At 39.1% G+C, this 11100-nt stretch overlaps 1 pseudogene; it reads left to right on the top strand.

Annotated features, from left to right (window-relative positions):
* Positions 1 to 8960: 8960 nt before the first annotated feature.
* Positions 8961 to 11100, top strand: part of LOC102833955 — a 6120-nt pseudogene continuing 3980 nt past the window's right edge.

Consider the following 11100-nt stretch of genomic DNA (forward strand, 5'->3'; position numbering starts at 1 on the left):
GACGCCACGTTTTTCTTCATATAACCCAGCTTCTTGGATAATTTGCTCAGCATACAGGTTAAATAAGTATGGTGAAAGAGTACAATCTTTTCACATACCTTTCTTAATTTTAAACCTGTCCACCATGGGTGACCCTGCTGGTATTTAAAATATCGGTGGCATAGCTTTCAGAATCGTAGCAACTCACAAGCCACCACAGCACGACAAAATGACAGACAAGTGGTATCTCAATTAGATTTAAAAAAAAAAAAAAAAGAAAAGAAAACCAGGAAAAAAAAATCATTACATGTTACTATAGTATTTCCCCCACCTGAATCCTAAGATTGAAACTAGTTGCATCCATTCATTATATCCATACTTGAAGTCCCAAATCCTGGGGGTGAGGCTGGATGTATTGTACATTATTGAGAGGCAGAGACTTTTTAAAATGCACTTTAGCTTTGGTACTGAAGTTCTATATATGTGGTTTTCTTTGGAAAATTATTAAAATATTCTTATTCATAATTGTAAGGACCTCTGACAGCATAGTGGTTATGAGTGGGGTTGCTAGCCTCAAGGTCAGCTGTTCTGAGAAAGAAAGATGAGGTTTTCTGATCCTGTAAAGATTACAGCTTCTGAAATAGCAGGGTTGCTATGAGTTAGAACAAACTTCACAGCATAGAACCGCCACCGCCATTCATATTCCTGATGAAAATAATAGGAGCTTAATGTTTGTGTAACACATTATGACACTGGTGTTCTAGTTTCTTGTTGAAAACATTTTGTTGTTGTTAAATGCCGCCAAATCAGTTCTGACTTATTGCAATCTTGTATAGGTTTCCAAGGGGTGGCTGGTGGGTTTGAATCATACATAAAGGGACAAAGTAACTTTAGGGGCAAATTATGTTAATAGTAGATATTGTATTTAAAGCACATTCTGCCTGAACATTTGTTTGGGAATGAACTACAAAATGAACAAAGTCAAATAAACTAAACAGTCTAGGAAAGTCAAATATGCAACAATTTTTATATCACCTGCCTCCTGTGTGATTTTAATTTGACATGGACAATGAATAAGGAAGACCTTAGAAGAATTGATGCATTTGAGTTATGGTGTTGGAGGAATATATTAAAACCACCATGAATATCCAAAAGAGCAAACAAATCTGTGTTGGAAGAAACATAGCCAGAATGCTCCTTAGAAATCAGGACGGCCTGACTTTGTCTCTCATACTTTGGACATATTATGAGGAGGGATCAGTCTCTGGAGAAAGACATCATGCTTGGTAATGTGGAGAGTCAGAAGAAAAGAGGAAGACCCTCAGTGATATGGATTGGCACAGTGGCAGCAGCTACGGGCTCTAGAGTAACAATGATTGCATGTTTGGCACAGGACTGGATAGAGTTTCATCCTGTTGTGCATAGGGTTGCAATGAAGTGATACTGACTAGACGGCACCTAATAACACCAACCCTCTGATAGTTGTCTGTATCCTTATGTTTCTCACTGTGAAATACATTTTTGCCCTTCAGTAATGCTGCTTTACCACATATCAGAGAATCCAGGCCCAAGAATGAATCACAAGAAAGAAGTTCGTTTCTAAAACTCTGATGACAGATGAGCTGGGAGGATTAGATTTTATGAATTGAAGCTCTTACATTCGACTCTACCCACTGCTTTAATTCCTTGTAAAACTTCTTCACTCAGTCTGATGTGATCCTTAATAAATGTCTCGCACTAAGATATTGTCAGGGATTTTCAGAGTGTCCACACCATCCATCTACCCCTAACACCACACACATGCACATTTTCCTTTTGCACTTTCATTAGACATTTAAATCTGATTACCTCCATAAACTATTTTGTTTTAAAAAGGTTAGGTTAGCCAAGCTTTTTTTCAAATAAAATAATTCAATGAAAGAAATTTAATATTTTAACAAAATAATTTTACTTAAAGAACTCTTCACCTAAGAATTTGTTGTTAACAGAGATCTTTAGAAATTAAACAATTTAAAATTATTTCACCCTTTTGATTAAGTCTAACCCTCCCAAATCTCTTACACTGTCTTTAAGTCAAATGAAGTTTTGAGTTATCTTTGCTAGCTTTTCATTAAGTTTAACTGTCTGTGATAATTAAGGTTTTGTGCCAACTTGACTGGATCAAGATTCTCAGTGGTTTAACCATTAAGAGATAGTAATCCCTCCATGAAAAGATCTAATATAATGGAATCAATTCCATAATGAGGTCTATTGTGAGTGGCCAATCAATTGAAAGGAAGTTTCCTCAGGGGTATGGCCTGCTTCCAATATAATGGACACTCAGGCAAAATTTGCTAGGTTTTCTGTTTGATCTGGATCCTACATCTGGACTTGTGATAGTGGCTTACTCTATTGCCTGTTCTTCCTGAGAGTCCTCAGCAGCCTGCCATCTGATCTGACTGATCTATCTGCCTGCCATCTGAGCTGTTGATCTTGGTTCATTTGATCCACTGACTTGAGACTTGTTCACTTGCACAATTGTGTAAACCGTTTCCTTGATAAGAGCTTTACTGGTTTTGCTTCTCTAGAGAACTAAGACTAAAACACTAACACATGTTGTTGTTGTTCTTGTTAAGTGCTGTTGAATTCATTCTGACCGATAGTGACCCTGTATAGGGTTTCTGAGGAGCAGCTGATGAGCTTGAACCACCACTGACCTTGCAGTTCAAACGGCTTGGCAGTCTGGCGCATTAACCCACAGCACCACACCTTTTAGTATAGTATAGTTGCAAGTTTTGAGAGACTGAAGGTGGATGATATTCAAAATTATTTGGGGTTTATCTAAACATCCTATATTTTATAAATATGTTAAAATGAATATATATATATACAATACTATAGATTAGAAAAGTTGAGCATCAGTCAAGAAAAGAAAGACCCTCAACAAGATGGATTGATACAGTGAAAGCAACAATGAATCCAACATACAGTCATTTGGGTGGCACATGACTGGGCAGTATTGTGTTCTGTTGTGCATAGGGCCACTATGAATTGAATCATAGTGACTCATGTTGTTGCAAAGTAACATTGAGTTGCTTCTGACTCATGGGGACTCTGTATAGTGTTTCTGAGGTTTTAATTCTTAAAGGAAGCATAAAGCTGTGAGCTCAAATTGCCAGCCTTGTGGGTCAATGTCCAGTGCTTATCCTCTAGAGCCATCATGATCCCATGATGGTGGTGGTGGTGGTGGTGGTGTGCTGTGGAGTCAGTTCTGACTCATAGCGACCCTGTATAGGGTTTCCGAGGCTGTAAATCTTTACGGAGCAGAAAGCCTAATCTTTCTACCTCAGAACAGCTGGTAGTTTCAAACTGCTGACCTTGTGTTTCGCAGCCTGATTCGTAACCACTGCACTACCAGAGCTCCTTCATGCTCCCATAGTAACTCATAAAGACAACGAATATAATAAATGTATGTCTGTGTGTATATACAAATATTTATTTATTAAATATAGACTATCAGAATTGATGCTTTTGAGTTATGGTGTTGGAGGAGAATATTGAAAGTGCCATGGGCTGCCAAAAGAACCAACAGAACTGTGTTGGAAGAAGTACAGCTAGAGTGCTCCTTGGAGGCCATGATGGACAAACTTCATCTCTCATACTTCAGACATATTGTCAGAACAGACCGGTTGCTGGAGAAAGATATGATGTTTGGTAAGGTCGGGGGATCAGAAAAAAGAGGAAGACCCCCAGTGAGATGGATTGGCAAAGTGGCAGCATCAATGGGCTCAAGCATAGCAACAATTGTGAGGTTGGCCTAGAATCGAGCCGCATTTCGTTCTGTTGTGCATAAGGTCGCTATGAGTCGGTACCGATTCAATGGCACCTAACAACAACAACATCCTGTATTATTTGTTAAATATATACATTAAATATTTTTTGTTATTCTTTGCCGTGGAGTCAGTTCTGACCCATAGTGACCCTGTATAGGGTTTCCAAGGAGCAGCTGGTGAGCTTGAATAAAACAACTTTGCAGTCCAATGCATTAACTCACAACGCCACACCAGGACTCCTATATTTTATATGTTGCTGTTATGTGCCGTGGAGTTGGTTCCAACTCATAGTGACCCTGTGCAGGGTTTCTGAGGTTGTAAATCTTTATAGGAGCAGAAAGCCACACACACACATATATATAAATGTTGTTGTTGTTGTCAAGTGCCATCGAGTCACTTCCGACCCATGATGACCCTGTATAGGGTTTCCAAGGAGCAGCTGTTGAGCTTGAGTCAATCTTGTGGTTCAAGCCAATTTTGCAGTCCAGCGCACTAACCCGCAGCACCACACCAGGACTCCATACATATAAATATATACATATAAATTATTAACCCATTGGATATATATATATATACATATTAATCCAGTGGGTTAATGTGCTGGTACTTGCGTGTTTTAGTCATTGCCCCACCAATGATCCCTTCAGGGCAGAGAGGAAGGTACAAATAACTCAGCCACATGACTGTATGGTGTGAATCTGGCTTTTATACTGTGAAGATTAGTAAATATTATTATATTTACTCTAAATAGCAGTGTGTACAAACAGACCCTGTGTTACAAATAAGATCCATTCCTAAATTTGTCTTTAAGTTGAATTTGTAGGGAGTTGTAACAGTAGACTGCTTCTTGTTGTTGTCAGGTGCCATCGAGTCGGAACTGACTCATAGTGACCCTATGCACAGCAAAACGAAACAATGTCCGATCCTGGGCCAACCTCACTACTGTTGCCACATTTGAGTCCATCAATGCTGCCACCTGGCCTATCCATCTTGTTGGGGGTCTTCCTCTTTTTATCTGACCTTCCATCTCACCAAGCATGACATCCTTCTCCAAAGTAGACTGCTAGCCACAGGTTAATTGTTCAAACCTATACGCCGCTTTGAAGAAATGAAATGAGGCTTTCTTCTATAGAGATTTACAGTCTGAGAAACCCTACACAGGATTGCAATGATTCCCAATCAACGTGATGAGTTTTTTTTAGTGTAACAAAAGAACCAAAGTCTTATCAATTATTTAAAAATTGATCATACAGCAAATGAAGGTGATTGTGGTAATTAATTTGTTGCAGTAGTGGCTGATTGGAGTCCTGGTGTGGCACTGTAGAATAAGCACTGGACTGGTAACTGCAAGGTTGGCAGTTTAAACCCATGATGTGATAGAATCCCTATACAGGATAGCTGTGAGATAGAGCCAACAAGAGAGCAAACAACAGAGGTTGGTTCAATGGTTTCAAACTAAGGGTATATTTACATAATAGTAAAGGGAAATGTAAGTTACCCAGGCCCTGGTGAGGCACTATTGGATAAGCACTGGGCTGCAAACCACAAGATCAGTGCTTCAAACCCAAAAACCACTCTCAGAAACCTTATACAGGATGAATGTGAGTCAGAACCAACTCGAAAACACTTCACAACAACATGAGTTATTCCTAAGTCATTTGTAACCCAGGGTCTGCTCATAACATATATCCTTGACAAAAGTATTATTACTGTTGTTAAGTGCCCACGAATAGGTTCCAACTCATAGTGATCCTTTATAGGGTTTCTGAGGAGCAACTGGTGGGTTTGAACTGCTGACCTTGAGGTTAGCAGTGCAATGTGTATTCTACAGCAAGACTCCATACTTCTGATAGAATGTTTACAGACATTGTGGAATTTCTTATCAAATTTGCGTAAAACAGTACATCCACTGTACAATAAGTGCCTAAGGATTTGTCTTGGCTTTTAAGCCAGGCAGGCATTTTTGTGTTAATCTTATTTGTAGGAAATGGAACCCCAAGAAGGTCACATGTTTTTTTCTTTCCACTCAGTATGTGGTCTGAGTGAGAACAAGTTGTATGCTAGAAAAAAAGCAAGCTGCCAGAAAGCTCTGAAATGCTGAGTGGGAGTAACTGGGAAAGAATACAACAATGGAGACTGGATTTGGCAAGATTCAGTAGAAAGAGAAATAGGATGTCAGTAGATTTATGTTCACGGAAAACCCTTCTGTTTACTTCTTGTGTGGTTTAGGAAATTTTCATTCTCTTTGGCTCCCAGGTAAATACAACATGTGAAATTAACTTCTTACCTATCTATCTCTTAGGATTTTTAGATAACCAAATACATTAATTAATGTAAAAGTGCTTTACAAACTGTAAAGGGGATTTTTGAAGTTTGTTTTACATTATTTATCTAGGTGGCAATTTACAAAGATATAATTGAATTAAATTGGTATTTCCCCAAATATAATCTTTAGTTTTTTTTCTCACTCTAAAATAAACTAGATCCATGTTTCAATCATGTACCCACAGCAACCACTAGGCCATTTCAACATGCTTTTGACAAGAACTCATTTGCATGTTCTTAGAGATTATGTTGTTGTTAAGTGTCTTCGAGTCAGTTCCAACTCATAGCGACCCAGTATAGAGTTTCTGAGGAGCAACCGGTGAATTTGAACCACTGATCTTGAGGTTAGCTGTCCAGTGCTTATCCCATAGCACCATACTAGAATAAGTGATTATGCTATTGTTATTATTAATTAGTTACCCTCTACTTCATTTTGACTCAGTGACACTGTGTGCTGAATACTGTTCTATAATGTTGTCAAGGCTGTGAGTCTTAACAAGTAGATCTCCCGAGACATCTTGGGGTGGATTTCAACCACCAATCTTGAGGCTAGTAGTAGTAAAGTGCTTAACCATTAACATCATCCAGGTACTCCTTAGTAATTCTACTCAGTTAAATATCCAAAATAGAAATTTTTCAGAGAACTTGTTTCTTCTGTTTTCTATCCGTGTTCATGTAGAAAATTTCTAGCCCTCTCTTTAATTTTTTGAACTTGTACTGAGTGTGTCTTAAAGATTTGGGTTGGGGCAGAGGATGAAAAGAATTGATTTTTGATTTATAGCAACTCCACATGACAGAGTAGAACTGCCCCATGGGTGTCCTAGGCTGTAATATTTAAGTGAACAGATTGCCACATCTTCTCCCATGGGAATGCCTGGGGGTGGGGGCTCGAAACTACTGAGATTTTAGTTAGCAGCCGATTGCTTAACCAATGCACCACCAGGGCTCCTAGATAGTTAAAAAGACAACAGGTAGATAGAATTGAATGAGTGCCTCTCTGCCAAACATATTATATTCTCAAACACTCCAGCTGTTATATTTACCTTGCAATCTAAGTTTTATGATCTATACTTCATGGGTGAGAAAGTTGGAACTCAGAGAAGTATAAACAATAAATAAGTTGTCCAAGGTCACACTATAAGGATGTGGCAGATCTAAAATTCAGACTAAGGAGTGTCTGACTCTAAAGACCATGTTATTTTTGATATATAGTAATTTTCTATTTTATATTTTTTGTTAAAAATTTGCTGGTTTGTCTATTTCAGTTGTTCTATGAACCCATTCATTCATTTGCTCACCATGTAATTAAAGATCAGCTATCAGTAGAGGTTTGGCTGGACTATTTATGGAGGCTGAATTTAGGCATTTTTGTTTGCTTGGTTGGTTTGGTCTTGGTTTCCTATTGCTTTGTGTTGGTGATAGGGAAATGAAAAGGAAAACATTCATTAGCTTCTCCAGATAAGGGTTGAAGTTCTGGAGCTTTTAGTGATGTATTTGCTTTCTTTATAGTAAAAAAGTTTAACACTTAACGACATCAACAAAAATATGTGTGGGCTTCCAAAATTAGTGGACATTTTTCACATGAAATTAGAATTAAAATTCTATTTTTTTCCACAAACTTTTTGATGCCCCCCACCCATATATGGGTGATATACTTAAATAAGTCAGAGGACAAGAATACATTGTTGGTACTGTAAGGCTATGCTTCTCTTGAAGCAATAGCAACTTAGACAAGATAGTAAGTGAATACCTACTGCTTACTTTTGAATTATAGTATTGGAGGAGACTATTAAAAGTAACATGGACTGCCAGAAGAACAAATAAATCTGTGTTAGAAGAAGTATCAGAATGCTCATTAGAAGCCACACTTCGTCTCTCAATACTTCAGACACATTATCAGGAGGGACCAGTCCCTGGAGAAGGACACCATGTTTGGTAAAATGGAGGGTCAGTGAAAAAGAAGACTCTAATGAGATGGATTGACATAGTGGCAGCAGCAATGGGCTCACGTATAGCAATAACTGTGAGAATGTTGCAGGATCCAGCAGGGTTTCGTTCTGTTGTGCATAGGGTCACTAAGAGTCAGTACTGACTTGGTGACACCTAACAACAACAGCAATAACAACTGCTTCCTTGGATTGTCAATATGGTACCCTTTAAAGAAAAGGCAGAAATCAGTATGAGCCTCTCATCTCTAACAAAACCAAATCCTCAAAGATAGAAAGCAAACATCTCTGCTTTCTCAGGATCCTCTCGACAGTTGTTGTTGCTCCTGTTGTTAAGTGCTGTTGAGTTGGTTTCAACTCATAACATCCCTATATAGGTTTTCAAGGAGCAGCTGTTGAGCTTGAACTGCCAGCCTTGTGGTTTGCAGTCCAGTGTTGATCCTACAGCACCATACCAGGAGTCTGTTGCTGTTGTTAGGCACCATTGAATTGATTTAGATTCAGAACAACTAAATGAGACAGAGTAGAGCTTACCCACAGGTTTTTCTAGGCTGTCATCCTTTTGGGGGAGTTTTGGTGTGGCCCTGTGGTTTAATGCACTGGACTGCAAGGTCAGTTTGAAGCACAAGGTTGGCAGTTCAAGGTCACCAGCTGCTCTTAGGAAACCCTATAAAGGGTCACTATGAGTTGGAATCAACTCAATGGCACTTTACAACAACAACAATCCTTCTGGGAACAGACTGCCAGGTTGTCTCCTGGCTAGGTGGAGGAGCTGAGAGTTTAACTATTGTACCACTAGGACTTAATTCTCAAGAATTAGTAATAGATTTATTACAGAAGAAATAGGTCATACAGTAAACTCAAGGGAGTTGGAAAAAAACAAACAAACAGGACCTGAATGACCTACATTGATTATATAGTTAAACGTCTTCACCCTGCAGGTAAGAGAAGAGAGACTCAAAAAGGAGCAGTGACCGGCCCAAAGAACTATAGGCCAAGTTGGGACTAGAAGAACAGTCATTTGCTTTGAGTTCAGTGCTGGTTCCATTGCACAATACCACGCTGTTGCTTGTGAATAAGGGAAGAGAACTATACATCTAACATTGTGGGAATCAGCATGTGTGCCTGTTTCCTATTCTACCATAAAATTGGTGTTCAATCTTCTTATCATCCTAGCAACTGAGGCCTTGGGTAAAAGAGGCCTCAGCTGTTTCTCCTTCACAGCTTATTTACTCATGTAGCTGAAAAGCTTATAAATGAATTCCTAACCCAAGAGGGTATCTATTGCAGTACACTAATTCTGTGCTATTAAAGTGAAGCATGTGCCTGTATTTTAACAATAGAGCGTTCCTTATTAAAATAGCAGACTCCACGAGCTATATAATTTAACACAGGGCAATCCAGATTTTGTGAACGGAATTTCTGGTACAAAAAGAGAGTGTGTGAAATCAGTGTCATGATGTAACAACAGCCACTCTCTGCATCCCAGAGAAGAGGCTTAAAAGTGCAGTCAAAGAGAATATTTCTGGTGCGGATGCATCACTGGCTGCACAAGGTGATTTTACTGTGTATTATACTTTAATTATAACTGCTCTGTAGCCATCTGCTCCACTTCATTCCCTAATTATAGATGCAAAGAGCATTTCACAACTCCCATCCATAAAAAAAGATCTGAGGGATTTCATGGCAGGCTTGCTCTGAACTCCTCCTTTTTTTTCTTAGTCTGTAGACTCTCACTTCAACGGTAAATCTGAACTGACCAGGAAAATTTTTTGTGATACACTGATCACCCTGGAAGGTCTAGGGTTTCAGAGCTTATTCCATTTATTAATAACTTTTTCTACTGTTTTTAGATGTACTTTGGCCAGCCCTTCCTGTGCCATGGTCATATTTAAATTCTGTCCACATATACTTTTTTACCTCTGTCCCCCACCTAAGAAAACACTCACAAATTATCTTTTTTAGAATAATTTGTTTCCTGTGCCATCATGGAAGCATCACTCTAAATACTTCTGAGAACCCAACAAAAAAGGTGTTATTGTCCTCAGTAAAGAGGAGAGATTCAGAATGTTTAAAGGTGACAACAGTGACTGACACCGTTGGTTAGCAGCAGAGCCAGGCTTGAAGCCACATTTAGAGATCCCGATTGCCATTTTGCACATTCACTGCCATAAATTCTCATCCATGCAGTAGATGTATGGGTGTGCTAGAGCCAGGTCACTCTGCTTTACAATTGTAAATTGTGGGCATGCCTTTCAAACTCCACGCACAGGACTTCCTATATTGTGGCTGTTGTTAAGTGCCATTGAGTTGGTTTTGATGCAATAGAGACCCCTTATAGGGTTTCAGAGGAGCAGCTCGTAGGTTTGAATCCCTGACCTTGCAATCCAGTGTAGGTAACTTGAAATTGATTGTCATAGGAGTATGAAACTGAAAAGCAAATGTAGCATTTCCTCTGATTCTTTGAATCAAGTGTTGATCATTTACCAGAATGAGAATTTCATCACTCTTAGAAAATAAAATCATTAGAAGCACAAAATCTTTTTCATTTCTGAACTTGAATAGTATAAATATGAGTACCACTCACAAATAAGGACAAGCCAAACTACTCAACCACAACTTCTCAAAATTACTGTTTTAATGTTCTAAAGACAGGATAATTGTTGTTGTTGTTGTTGTCAGGTGCCATCTAGTCAGAACCGACTCATAGCGACCCCATGCACAGCAGAACAAAACAATGTCTGATTCTGGGCCAACCTCACTACCGCCGCCACACTTGAGTCCATCAATGAAGCCACCTGGCTGATCCATCTCGTTGGGGGTCTTCCTCTTTTTCTCTGACCCTCCACCTTACCCAGCATGATGTCCTTCTCCAGCGGCTGTTCTCTCCGGACAATGTTTCCAAAGTATGAGAGACAAAGCCTTGCCATCTTGGCCTCCAAAGAGCACTCTGGTTGCACTTCTTCCAAAACAGATCTATTGGTTCTTTTGGCAGTCCATGGCACTTTCAGTATTCTCCTCCAACACCACAACTCAAA

This window comes from Chrysochloris asiatica, unplaced genomic scaffold (assembly GCF_000296735.1).
Source record: "Chrysochloris asiatica unplaced genomic scaffold, ChrAsi1.0 scaffold00177, whole genome shotgun sequence".
Classification (NCBI taxonomy): domain Eukaryota; kingdom Metazoa; phylum Chordata; class Mammalia; order Afrosoricida; family Chrysochloridae; genus Chrysochloris; species Chrysochloris asiatica.